Below are 13,768 nucleotides of genomic sequence, written 5' to 3'. Positions count from 1 at the left end.
GATGATTTCAGCCTCATTGAAGTTAGGAATAAAAGGTCATTTTTATTTTATTATTCTGTGTTTTGTGAAACAAAAGCCTAAAAGAAACTTATTTTGCTTAAATGTATTTATCCAAACTGTCAAAAGCATCCTGTTTTGAGTATTTTCTCCATTCATCTGGGATTTTACCATTTCCATCAAATGTTTTATTGTATTGTTTTTCCAGATCTTTCTGGAATCTGCACACAAACCACTTCCAGTAGGGCAGTTCAGAAAGGTCAGGGGTGATGCTCCAGTCTGCATAAACTCCTCCTGCTCTTCTGTAATCTCTCCAAAGGACTTTATCATCTGAATCAATGGGATGAAAATATAGAGTGGTGTTTGCTACTGCTGATGTGCAGATATGAGTAGACAAGTTAGATGAAATTTTGTAATGCACCCCATTCAGTCCAATACTATGATGGAAATGAGCACTGTGATCTCCATGATGGTTTTCTATATTGTTGGTGCAGGTGGCTCCACAGAATGAACACTGAACCCAACAGCACTGACAGAAGTGATCAATCAGAAGCTCATCTGGCCTGAACTTAAGGTCCAACTTTACTGAAAAACACTTTGTGTTGATTTCACTAGATGTCTGACATTATGGCAGGAAGTTCTTGTCTTATTACATCTTCAAGGAGGTTGATATCATCAACATCATCATGTTTTACTCCACTGAGGTCTTTTTCAGAGAAGATCAGCACATCTGAGAGCTTCTGTGTGAAACTCTTCAACCACAAACCAACATCTCCTCTGTTCACTTGAACATGTTCAGTAGATTCATGTGCTGCTTTCATGATCTTCTGCTTAGGGCTGGGCGATATATCGCATGCGATTCTCACGCGCATTTCGTCAGTAAAGCCGGTTCCCTGAATCGCATGCGACATATCGCCCAGCCCTACTTCTGCTGCAGGAGTTTAATGTTCTTCTTCATCTTGGGTAAAACACTGACTGTAGGAGCCATTTTAATGTAATTCCTGTTTTGTCCATTAGGTGTCACTCTAATGTGGCTGTATATTTAGAGCACGGTGTTAATGAAACGACATGTGTGTTTGGTGCCTGAGAGGCAAACAGTTTTGACCGTGTTAAGCCATACATTGTTTTTACTGCTCAAATGACTGCTTGCGTGGATATGGATTATGGATAAAGTGTTCTGTCTGCAAGGTATGAACTTTATGCTGAAAAACGAGAGCTCACAGGAAATTGATTGAAGCAGTGTTTATTGACTGGAACAAAATAAAGACACAGTTTGCATTTTAACATCTGCGTGTATGGACTTAATGGGCACGCGTGTTTAACGTGCTTTCTTCTGCCACTGACACCAGCGGCCTAGTGGAAGGCCGTAATATTAGTCAAAACTGTGCTTCACAAGTAAGTGAGCATGTTAGTTTAAGGATCTGCTGCTATGATTGTCGAATTCGCCGCAAGTAAACTGTGAGCTGGACGTGGATGACACTTTGAAAACGGAGGCTTCGTTGAGTATGAATCTCAGCGCAACGTGTAACTGTTTCAAGGACATTGGATTTCGTTGTGGAAACCTGAGGACGAGCTGTGGATTGTGGATTATCCGCGGTTCCTGGTGGATTCGGTTCGTTGTTCCTGGTGGATTCATGGTGCGTGGTGGATTGCTTCGCTGTTCCTGGTGGAGTAGCTCCCGCTGGAATATTGCAAACGCGCTGGATTTAAAGGTATTGTTGCAACAAAATGATTAATGGCCATTCATTCTGTGTGCACACAAAATTCACGTAAATCCAATGCATTGGTGGCAAAAGGTTTAAAAACATTTCTTTCTTTTGCTTGGTATAAACGTGTGTAAAATAGATAAACAGTGTTTTGCTGCGGAGGAATCCGCTGTAACAGAACAACAGCCTTGTAATGAAAATGAGCCTGAAAGGCAAAAGAGGCCAACTAAACTTACAGCAAAGGCTTTGGTGGAAAAACTTGATTCATTACAAAAACTGAGAAAAGCAAAGCTGAACAAATCACACAAACTGATTGAGACTGTTAAAGGGTTGATGCAAGATAACAAAGAATATGAGTCTGAGGTACGAAACATGTATATGAACTTCAATGAGTTGTGTTTAGAGGCTAAGGAAGCACATGAATCATTGTTAACTGCGTTACCTGACAGTGAAATTGAAAAACATGATATATGGTTCAAGGCAAAAATGATTCCAATTAATGAGTTTACTGAATATGTGAAAGTATGGCTGTCTAAACCTGTAATGTCTGAAGGGGTTGATGTAAATGTGAATGATGATGTTGTTCCAGAGGACGGTGTTTCAAATGTATCAAAGGTTACCACTGTTTTTAGTAAACGTAGTTCAAGCAGCAGTAGTTCATCCACTGCTTCAGCACATATACAGGCCGAAGCAGAGAGAGCTGCACTTGTAGCACGTGCCACTGCGTTGAAGACTAAACATGCACTTGAAACACAGCAGGTGGAATTGAGGAAAAAAATGGAACAACTTGAATTGGACGCTGAGATTGCAGCATCTACTGCAAAAATTGCTGTTTTGAGTACAATTGATGGGCATAGTAAATGTTCACATGCTAGTAGTTCACATTCTAAAGGAAAAAGGTTATCAAGGTCTCAGATTTCAAAGGATGTAACAGGAAATGAAGTTCTTGATTCTACAAGACCAAAGGTGTTGAATCCACAAGCTACTGAATATGTGCCTAAGAGTCAAAAATCAACGGATACAGCTGGAGTTATCAGCAGCGTTCCATCACAATCAGTTGGTGCTTCATGTAATGTCACAACACGATCAACATTTAAGCAGCCTAAAGGAGTATGGACCACTCAAGAAAGCAGTACTTACCAACAGCATGACTTGCAATCCTTTGATCAAAACTCCAGAGGTAATATGGCAACATCTCAAGCTTTGAACTGTCTTCCATCTCAAGGTGAACCTTTGTATGAGATTCTGAAAAGACAGGAAGAATTAACTACATATCTGGTACATCAAGCTCAACCTAACATGCTTCCTAAAAGGGAGATCCCAATCTTTGATGGTAATCCACTTCAGTACGTACCATTCATTTGAGCTTTTGAGCATTGTGTTGAAGAAAAGACTCGCAATAAAAGAGACTGCTTGTATTTTCTGGAGCAATTCACCGTAGGACAACCTAGAGAGCTGGTTCAGAGTTGCCAACATTGTGATCCAGATGTGGGCTATTCTTTAGCCAGGAAACTTTTGAAAGAGCAATTCGGTAACGAGTTTAAGATTGCTGCTTCATATATGGAGAAGGCTTTGAGTTGGCCGTTACTAAAGAATGAGGATGCACAAGGTTTACATGCATATGCATTGTTTTTACGTGCATGCAGTAACGTTTTTGAAGAGAATTCTTATATGCAAGAGCTTAACATGCCAAACAATATGAGAACCGTGGTAATGAAGCTACCTTTCAAGATGAGAGAACGTTGGAGAGAAAGAGCTTGTGAGATTATGGAGCTGAATCAAGGTAGAGCTAAGTTCTCACATGTTGTGGAGTTTATTGAACGACAGGCAAAGATGGCATCAGATCCTGTCTTTGGATGTATTCAGGACAAACAACCAACTGCAGTGAATCAAAGCAAACCATTTAAAAGAAATAGTTTTGCTACAAATGTTGTTACTTCAGGTCTAAGGAGACATGTAACACCACAACAGAAGGATCATTCAGTGTATGAGATAAAGGACAAAAGATCTTGCTTGTTCTGTTCTGGCGGTCATGAGTTGAAAAGGTGTGATGCCTTTGAAAGAAGGTCCCAACGAGAAAAGCTTAACTTTTTGAGAGCAAAACGAGTTTGTTTCAGCTGTTTGGAGACTGGACATGTAAGCAAGGAATGTGACAACCGCCTTTTGTGTAAAGTGTGCAATCAGACACGTCCTTCGGTGTTGCACATACATCGCAAACCAGCTATGGAGGATAAGGAGCAAAGGAGCAGTTTAATTTCTGCACAAACTTGTGGACCTACAGGGGCCGGTAATGAGAAGTGCCTTCTGTCCATTATTCCAGTGCAAGTAAAACCAGCCAAAGGAGACAAACTGATTCAAACATATGCTTTTCTGGATCCTAGTAGTTCAGCTACCTTTTGCTCAGAACAATTGATGAATGAACTGAACATTAGAGGTAAAAGGGTCAACATTTGTCTGCGTACCATGGGACAAGAGCAGTCCGTATCTTGTAATGCTGTTACTGGCTTAGAGGTTGGTGGAATTAACAGCAATTGTTTCTTTGCACTTCCTGAAGTCTATACTCAGAAGAGAATGCCTGTCAACTCAGACAACCTTGTAACACAGGAGGAAATATCCAAATGGCCATATTTGGACAGAGTAAAAATCCCACACATTGAGGCTAATGTTGATATGCTTATTGGAGTCAATGCATCCCAAGTGTTGGAACCATGGGAGGTAATAAACAGCTGTGGTAATGGAACATATGCCATTAGAACCCTATTGGGGTGGGTTGTTAATGGACTTTCAGAGGAAAGCAGTGACTGCAGGAAAGGTACTGGTACACCTTCTGTTATTGTCAATAGGATTTCTGTTGAAAGGCTTGAGAAATTGCTTCAATATCAGTACAATCATGATTTTAGTGAAACCAGTGTTGATGAGAAGGAAATGTCCAGAGAGGATCAGAGGTTTCTGAAAATAATGGGCAAGTCTTGTAAGGTACAAGATGGACATTACAGTCTCAGGTTACCCTTTCGAACTGATGATGTGTTAATGCCCAACAACTTGTGTATTGCAAAACAAAGGTGCAACAGTTTGAAAAGAGAACTTGAAAGTAACATACAGTTTCATGAGGAATATACACGTTTCCTTTCTGAGGTTCTGAATAAAGGGTATGCTGAAAAGGTGCCCGAAGACCAGGTCAATTGTGATGATGGTAAGGTGTGGTATGTTCCACATCATGGAGTTTTCCATCCATAAAAAGGAACCTTGAGAGTTGTATTTGACTGTGGGGCAACATTTAAGGATACATCACTCAATAAACAACTCTTGCAAGGTCCTAACCTTACAAATTCACTGTTGGGTGTTCTTATACGATTCAGGCAGGAACATATAGCCTTTATGGCTGACATTCAAGCTATGTTTCACCAGGTCAAGGTATCGGATGAGGATGTTGATTTTCTCAGATTTCTACGGTGGCCTGATGGAGACTTGGGACAGCAGCTGTCCACTTACCGAATGACAGTTCACCTGTTCGGGGCTGTATCCTCTCCAAGTTGTGCATGTTATGCATTGAGACAAACTGCAAAGGACAATCAAACACACTTTTCAACAGAAGCGATTAAAACAGTCTTTGAAAGTTTTTACGTGGATGATTGTTTAAAGAGTGTTTCCTCGGAGGAGGAAGCTACTGCCATGGTACAGGATCTTACTGCTCTTTGTCAAAAGGGTGGTTTTTGTTTGACCAAGTGGAGTAGTAACAGTCGAAAGGTATTGCAATTAGTCCCAGAGCAATACAGAAGCAAAGATATTCAATGTTTGGATCTAGATCAAGATAAGTTACCTGTGGAAAGGACTTTAGGTCTTCAGTGGTGTACAGAAGTTGATGCATTTCAATTTGGAATGCAGCTTAAGTCCCAGCAATGTACAAGAAGAGGGATTTTGTCTACGGCAGTGGTCTCAAACTCAATTCCTGGAGGGCCACAGCTCTGCACAGTTTTGCTCCAACCCTAATCAAACACACCTGATCCAGCTAATCAAGATCTTCAGGATTACTAGAAACTTCCAAACAGGGTGTGAGTTGGAGCTGGTTGGAGCTAAACTGTGCAGAGCTGTGGCCCTCCAGGAATTGAGTTTGAGACCACTGGTCTACGGTCTGTTCTGTGTACGATCCAATGGGGTTTCTTGCTCCCGTTATGTTACCTGCTAAGTTACTTTTGCAGGAGTTATGTAGACAAAATCTGAGTTGGGATGAGAACATATCCCCGATAATTCAAACACAATGGAATAGTTGGATTTCTGATGTGGATAAGGTAACAGAGTGTCAAGTGGATCGATGTGGTTACTTACCTCAAGTTGACCAACAGTAAAGATGAAGTGCATGTGACATTCTTGCTTGGTAAGGCCAGAGTTGCACCGCTTAAACCGATAACCATTCCTCGTCTGGAACTAACGGCAGCTGTACTTGCAGTAAAGGTGGACCACATGTTGCGGAAGGAACTAAGACTTCAGCTGGAGACTTCAATTTTTTGGACTGACAGTCAGACTGTGCTTAAATACATAAAAAAATGAGAATAAGCGTTTTCAGACTTTTGTGGCAAATAGGGTCTCTTATATAAGGGACAGGACGCTACCTCAACAATGGAGATATGTTTCCACAGAAGAGAATCCTGCGGATGATGCGTCACGTGGAATGCAGATTAAAACCTTTATGCAGAACAAACAATGGATTAAAGGTCCTAGTTTCCTTTGGACTACAGAGGATTATTGATCACCTCAAAAGGAGGAAAATATTCTAGAAAATGATCCAGAGACTAAAAAGGAACATAAGGTAAATGCTGTGGTTCTGCAAATGACACACAATCCAACCAATTATTTCATCACTTACTTCTCGGAATGGAAAAAACTGAAAGTGGCCGTTGCTTGGATGCTCAAGTTGAAAAAACTGCTGAACAAACTACGTTTCAAAAGAAAACAATTACTGTCATTGGAAAATGATTGTAGTGCTACTATAGATGTACAGATGAGTCTGTTCAAAGCAACTCAAGGTGGACAATTTTTGTCCTTGGAGGATCTCTTTGAAGCTGAAATGGCTATCGTTTGCTTCAGTCAACAACAACAGTTTCAAAATGAAATTGAACAACTGAAGAAAGGTTCTAATGGAGTCAAGAAGGATAGCAGTCTATATAGACTGGATCCTGTATTGGATGATCAACTTCTGCGTGTAGGAGGACGACTTGGGAAGCTAACTATGCCTGTTGAATTTAAGCATCCCATTATATTGAGTAAGAATCAACGTTTCACAACTTCTACTTCATCACATTCACGAACAGTTGAAACATGCAGGCAGGAATCATATGTTATCAAAGTTGAGACAAACGTATTGGATTACAAATGCCAATGCCACTGCAAGAAAGGTCATTTCTAAATGTGTCATATGCAGACGCTGTAGAGGGAGGACAGGGAATCAAAAGATGTCAGATCTTCCTCTAGAACGGATTACCCCTGATCTCCCACCTTTTACAAATACCGGTAGGGCTGCACGATTAATCGCATGAGATTGTCATGCGTGTCTCATCAGTAAAGCTTGTTCTGTGATTAGCGGTAAATGTCCATCACCTGCTTTCAAGTGGAGCGGCACTTAATATACAGAGCCGTAGTTCGCGGAAAAGCTACGCAATATCGCGTTCATAATCGCAGATGAATCGCCTTCGATTATGAACGCGATATTGCGTAGCTTGTCCGCGAACTACGGCTCTGTATATTAAGTGCCGCTCCACTTGAAAGCAGGTGATGGACATTTACCGCTAATCACAGAACCGGCTTTACTGATGAGACACGCATGACAATCTCATGCGATTAATCGTGCAGCCCTAAATACCGGGGTTGATTATTTTGGACCCATTGAAGTGAAAAGAGGCCGTAGCTATGTAAAGAGATACGGAGTAATCTTCACTTGCATGGCAACCAGAGCAGTGCATTTGGAAGTAGCGTACTCTTTGGACACTGATGGGTGCATAAATGCTTTGAGGAGATTTATTGCTCGGAGAGGTCAAGTGGTTCATATTAGATCAGACATTGGGACAAATTTCACTGGTGCCAACAGAGAGTTGAAAGAATCTCTTTCTGCATGGAATAAGCGGCAAATTGAAAAGGAGTTGATTCAGTTAGGAGTTAAATGGAGTTTCAATCCTCCAGCAGGTACCCATTGTGGAGGGGCATGGGAAAGGATCATTCGTATGGTGAGAAACATTCTTTGTTCTGTACTTCGTCAACAGATACTGGATGATGAATCATTCCATACCATTCTGTGTGAAGTGGAATCCATTTTAAATGATCGTCCGATCACCAAGAGTTCCAATGACCCTAATGATCTTGAGGCCCTTACCCCAAATCATCATCTTCTTCTGAAAGGCAAACCTGCTTTACCACCTGGCCTTTTTGAAAAGTCAGATTTATACGTGAAAAGATGGAGACAAGTTCAGTATTTAACTGATCTTTTCTGGAAAAGGTGGATAAGGGAATATCTACCTTTGTTGCAAAAACGTCAAAAGTGGACAAAGGAGCGACAAAATTTTATTCCTGGGGATATTGTTCTTTTGTTGGATAGCACTGCACCTCGTGGTTCATGGCCACTTGGTAGAGTCTTGGAAACGTTTTCAGATGATAAAGGCCTAGTACGTACTATAAAGATCAAAACTAAAAGTAGCGTTTTAGAACGACCTGTAGGAAAGATCTGCCTTTTATTGGAAACAAACGATTAAAGGGAATAAGAGTTTGTGGTTGTAACAATGTCACAATTTATTAAATGTTGTATCATGGCTCCTTTATGTATTTTGTGTAATTGTTATGTCTGTCAGCCATAAGCAATTAAGGGGCCGGTGTGTAGGAGCCATTTTAATGTAATTCCTGTTTTGTCCATTAGGTGTCACTCTAATGTGGCTGTATATTTAGAGCACGCTGTTAATGAAACGACAGGTGTGTTTGGTGGCTGAGAGGCAAACAGTTTTGACCGTGTTAAGCCATACATTGTTTTTACTGCTCAAATGACTGCTTGCGTGGATATGGATTATGGATAAAGTGTTCTGTCTGCAAGGTATGAACTTTATGCTGAAAAACGAGAGCTCACAGGAAATTGATTGAAGCAGTGTTTATTGACTGGAACAAAATAAAGACACAGTTTGCATTTTAACATCTGCGTGTATGGACTTAATGGGCACGCGTGTTTAACGTGCTTTCTTCTGCCACCGACACCAGCTGCCTAGTGGAAGGCCGTAATACTGACACTGAACTTATCAGTGATGTACCGACTGACTTCATCTCTGATGAAACTTTTGAAGTGATCTCTGGGATTATGAATGTACTTCATGCATTTGACAAAATCCTCCTCTTCTGCCAGTGTGTTCAGGATGTGTTTCTCCAGATTTGATCTGTTTCCATTCAGTGATTCACAGTTTATTCTGATTTCATCCGTCAGATCTCTGGCAGTCTTCTTGTAGACACTCTGCTCAATGGGCTCTTTAAGTTTCTGACAGATGATCTCACCAAAAATGGCAGCTGATGTTGCTCTATGGCAGTATTTCTGGAAAATACTGTAGTACTCTTCTCTCTTCTTCTTAACATATATTACAGGATCGTTGGCTTCTCTGAACTTTCTGTGCTGGTCAGTGATCATCTTGTTTGTTCTCTTACACATATACCTTTCCCAAAGCAATCCAAACTCTTTTTTTCAGTGTTTGTTCATCATTTGTTTTGTCTTTAAAATTTAGGGCAAGTTCTTTGCTCTTTTCAAAGAGAGTGTTTTCATGAAGTGTCCTCTGATAATCAATCTTTTTCTTCAGGTCTCGCTGCTGAAGAATCTCATTTAATTTCCTCTTTGTCTCTCTTACAAAGTTTTCCTGAACATCTTTGATTTTGATTTCAAATGATGTTTTCCACTTAACTAGTTTATCTGCATCTGTGTCTTTCTCAAAGAATTCAGACATTGATTTCTCCACTTCTTCACTTGTATCCTTCAGTTCTCTTTGAAGATCAGTTTCTTTAACCTCATGAATTGCTTTATTTTCTATTTTGTTGTGTAGTTTGTTCTCAGTTTCCATCATGGCACTGCGGAGACTCCAGGACCACTTGCTATATTCGGTCTCCAGTTTCCTGTAGGCTGAAATCTCCAGAGAATTTACGAAGCTGAAGACAAATTGTTAATTCAGTAAAGCTTCCCAAAGATCTTTAATGCGGCTTTTGAAGTCTTTCAGTTTCAATCCATGTGATTTTGAGGCATGAAACATAATAGTTTCCTTTAAATGTTGAATATTCTCACAGTACTTTGGGTTTGGTGGTGCCATGGGTGGGTTTCCCTCCCAGAGCTGAGCAAAATACTTCACATCATTCTGAACATCAAATCTAATGACATCACTGAAACATTCTGCATCACACACTTCTTCTTCAGCAGCGATTTTTGTCATCTTATCCAGTTTCTCCTGAAGTCGTCTCCTTCCCTCCATGTTTTTCTCTACAGCTGTGATATCTGAAACGTTCTGATGCACAAACACACAGCTGGGATTCAGTTTGACCTTCTTCATCCTCAGGAAGGCCTGAACAACAATCTGAAGAATGTCCTGCATCTCAGATGGGTTTTCTCCAAAGATGTTGATCAATGTCAGATTTCCAAGACCAACAACAAATGTGGCCAATTCATTGTCATGATGTCTTGTTGATCTTCCAGCCAGGTCTAGAGCACGAAGACCCTCAGTATCAACAACCAGAATATAGTCAAAGTTCATCAGTGTTTTCATCTCTTCTGACACTTTGACCAGCTGCATGAAAGCTCCTCTGGTGCACCTGCCAGCACTGACGGCAAACTGGAGTCCAAACATGGCATTCAGCATGGTGGATTTCCCAGAGCTCTGAAGCCCTAAAACTGACAGCACAAAGACTCTCTGGTCTCCCAGTTTCTGGATGAGTTCATCAAGAACAGCAGAGATCCAGACCACAGGAACATGAGCAGCATCTCCATCCATCAGCTCCAGTGGAAATCCAGAGATCATCATCTCTGCTGCAAGACTCGGGAGAGAAGTCAAACTGCAGGTCTTTCTTGTTCTTCTTCACAGATGAACATGATTCATAGATCTGACCGATCTCCCTCATGATGTGCTCCAAACCAAAGGCTGCAGCTTGTAATTCCTCAGATATTCTCTAGTTCAGTTTGTTTAGCTTTGAGTTTTTCAGATTTATCATGATTCCCTTTCAGTTTTTTAACTGCTGACCACTTTTCATCATATTTGTGATGAAGAACAGAAATATGCTTTGAGGTATATTCATCCAGGAAAATTCCAAACCATTTAAGTAAATACATCTTATTCCCAGCCTGCAAGTGTATTTCCTTAATAAACATCAGTATAAATGTATTTATGTTAACTGCATACTGCTGCTCACGTATTTTCTTCAAATTGACTTGTTTTTGGCTTATATCCATTTCTAGTTCATCAGATCTTGGTCGATGTAGTTCTTTGTTCTTCTGACTCCACTGATGCCACAGTTTCCCCTGATGAGGCAGAAATGATTCTTTGATTTCTGTCAGATCTTTCTTCTCCAGTAAACTCATCATCTGCTGTGCTGCTTCTCTTCCTCTCCTGCAGTCTTCATCATCTTCCTCATCTACTCTGACGTCTGAGTGTTTGGACACATCTTCAAGTCTGAAAGTGGAAGATGATTCTGAGAGACAATCATTTATAGCTCTTCTGAGATCTTCAGATACATCTGACTGATTTCTGTCTTTCAGACCAATCTTGAATTTCCCTTTATGTGTCTCAGTGCATGCAGAATTATTCTCAGCAAAAAGACAAATGAGTGGCTTTCTGTTTCTGAACAGGTTCTGGATCTTTGCTGCATGTCTGTCATTCCCGTCCAGTTGTTGTAGAAGAACAACATTGACTGAGGCCATTTCGGTGAGGATCTCCAGCTGTTTCTCATGGTCTCCTGCATCACCATGTAGATTACAGAACGCAACACAGTCAGTGAATTTATCATCATATGATCCAGAGGGGCAGAACCAGGCGATCTCCACCACTCCATCCATCAGGACTCTGGTTCTGCTGCTGCCTGGGCAGTTCCTGTGGAAGAACGTGTTGTGTTTCTCATTGATCAGACTGTTCATCAGCTCAGAATTGGATGAAGACACAGAGCCAAACCTGAAGAAAAACACCATTGGAGTTTCTGCCTTGTAGATCGGGTGGATCCGACTGATGGTTTCATTGTTGGTGTTTCTGATTTCCCAGCTCTTGTTGATTTGTCCAGAGTCCTGCTTGATCAGGAACAAGCAGAGGCAGAGCGTACTGACACTGGGACAGTTTAGTGACCGTCAGCTGCTTCAGGAAACCATCAGCACAATAAAACACGGCCATCTGAACATCCATCAGGTGAACAGGGTCAGGTTTACTTGTTTCTTTGTTAGACATTAATTTAAAAAAAATATTATCATAATCTGCCTCCTGTATAAATGAATCATTGCTGCCTTGTTGAGTGTGACCTTCATCGTTGGTCTTCAACATTAATGTATCTTGTATGATCTCCAACAGTTCTCTGTAAAATAAATGGTGTAATGTTATTTGTTGTAAACACTTTGCAAAGAATTCATTGAAAAGTACAAAAATTATAATTTTACAGTAGTTTTGCCAATTATTTTTACAGATGTTTCCTGTATTTTTAAAATACAGAAAATAGTAATGCAATTACAAAAATAGACTTTACATGTTTACATGTCATAAAATTTACATGTCTAATGTAAAATACCATGAAAAAAAAAAAAAAGGTCAAACCCTTTACCCTCATCCACTGTTCCCTACATTACATATACAGTCCACTCGATGAGTGAATGAAAACATCAGCAAATTCAGACACTGAGTGTCATTAATAATTAACACTTGCTGTTAAAAAGAAGTACTGAAGGAAAGAGAACAACTACAACTGACTTCCAGTTACAGAAATCAACTGAAGACAAGACATTAAATCTCTCAAGATTTCAGCAGAGGATGATTAAGCAACTCCAAAATCAGCATTACCAGCTTCACTTATTACTAACAAATTTGACATTATTTCTGTCATTGCTGAAGTTACCATTATGGCAATCAGTTTTCACTTTAGCTGGGCTCTTGATTTGACTTAATGTTAGCTTTCTTTGTCTTTTTTAAAGAAAAACACATTTTTGTTGCAATGGAAGTTAAAATCAAAGGTTATCAAGTGATGTTGAGTCATGTGAAGTTTTTTTTATGGTGATGTCATCATAAAGTGGCTTAATTCACAGATCTCATCCAAAATCTATGTACTGATCAAAAGTGTTTTTCTTGGTACTGAAGCTTCCAGTGCACATATGCAAATACAACACCAAGAAACAGAAATAAAATGTAAAAATAAAAAATATCCAAAATGTAAAAGTATAAAGACAGGTTTAGTCATAATAAACACATTTACAGATTATTAACATATTTACAGTATTATGAATAATATGAATAAAGATCAACTAAGAAAGATATTGTACTAAGTAGCTGGGTATTGCACTTCCAGGCATATGCCTTGGGAGGCATTTAACTGTTTAAGAGGGAAATGGGTCTGTGGGAAGAAGCTGTGCCTGTGCCTGAATCGGCATGCAGATGGCAGCAGTTCAAACTGGCGGTGTCCAGGTTAAGTGCTGTCTGTGATGATTTTACCTGCCCCACACACTGAGCGGTGTTGTTTTAAAGCGGAACTCAGTAAGATTTGCGAAGCTCCCCCTACAGTTTCCTTCAGTGAATCACACTGTCGTAAATACTCCAAGCGCAGCTCTGGACTACAATGACTACAACGCTCACCAGCACAGTAGTTTTGCAAAATACAGTACAAGAAAGAGGAGGTGGGTAATTTGCAAATACAGTACACTCGATGGAGGTGGGTAATTTTCGAAATTGTCTAATAAAGTCATAATATATACATTGTTTTTGAATTACCGTAAAGCATTTTGTCACTCTCGCGTGAACGTGAACATGAGGCGAGATTGTTTCGGGTCGGCGAAGCTCAACTTGCAAGTGCTGTATTCTGGCGTAGACGTGCCAGAGGGG

Source organism: Megalobrama amblycephala, linkage group LG1 (genome assembly GCF_018812025.1).
Source record: "Megalobrama amblycephala isolate DHTTF-2021 linkage group LG1, ASM1881202v1, whole genome shotgun sequence".
NCBI lineage: Eukaryota > Metazoa > Chordata > Actinopteri > Cypriniformes > Xenocyprididae > Megalobrama > Megalobrama amblycephala.
The sequence above is the reverse complement of the archived record's forward strand: the minus strand, read 5'-3'. Positions refer to the sequence as shown.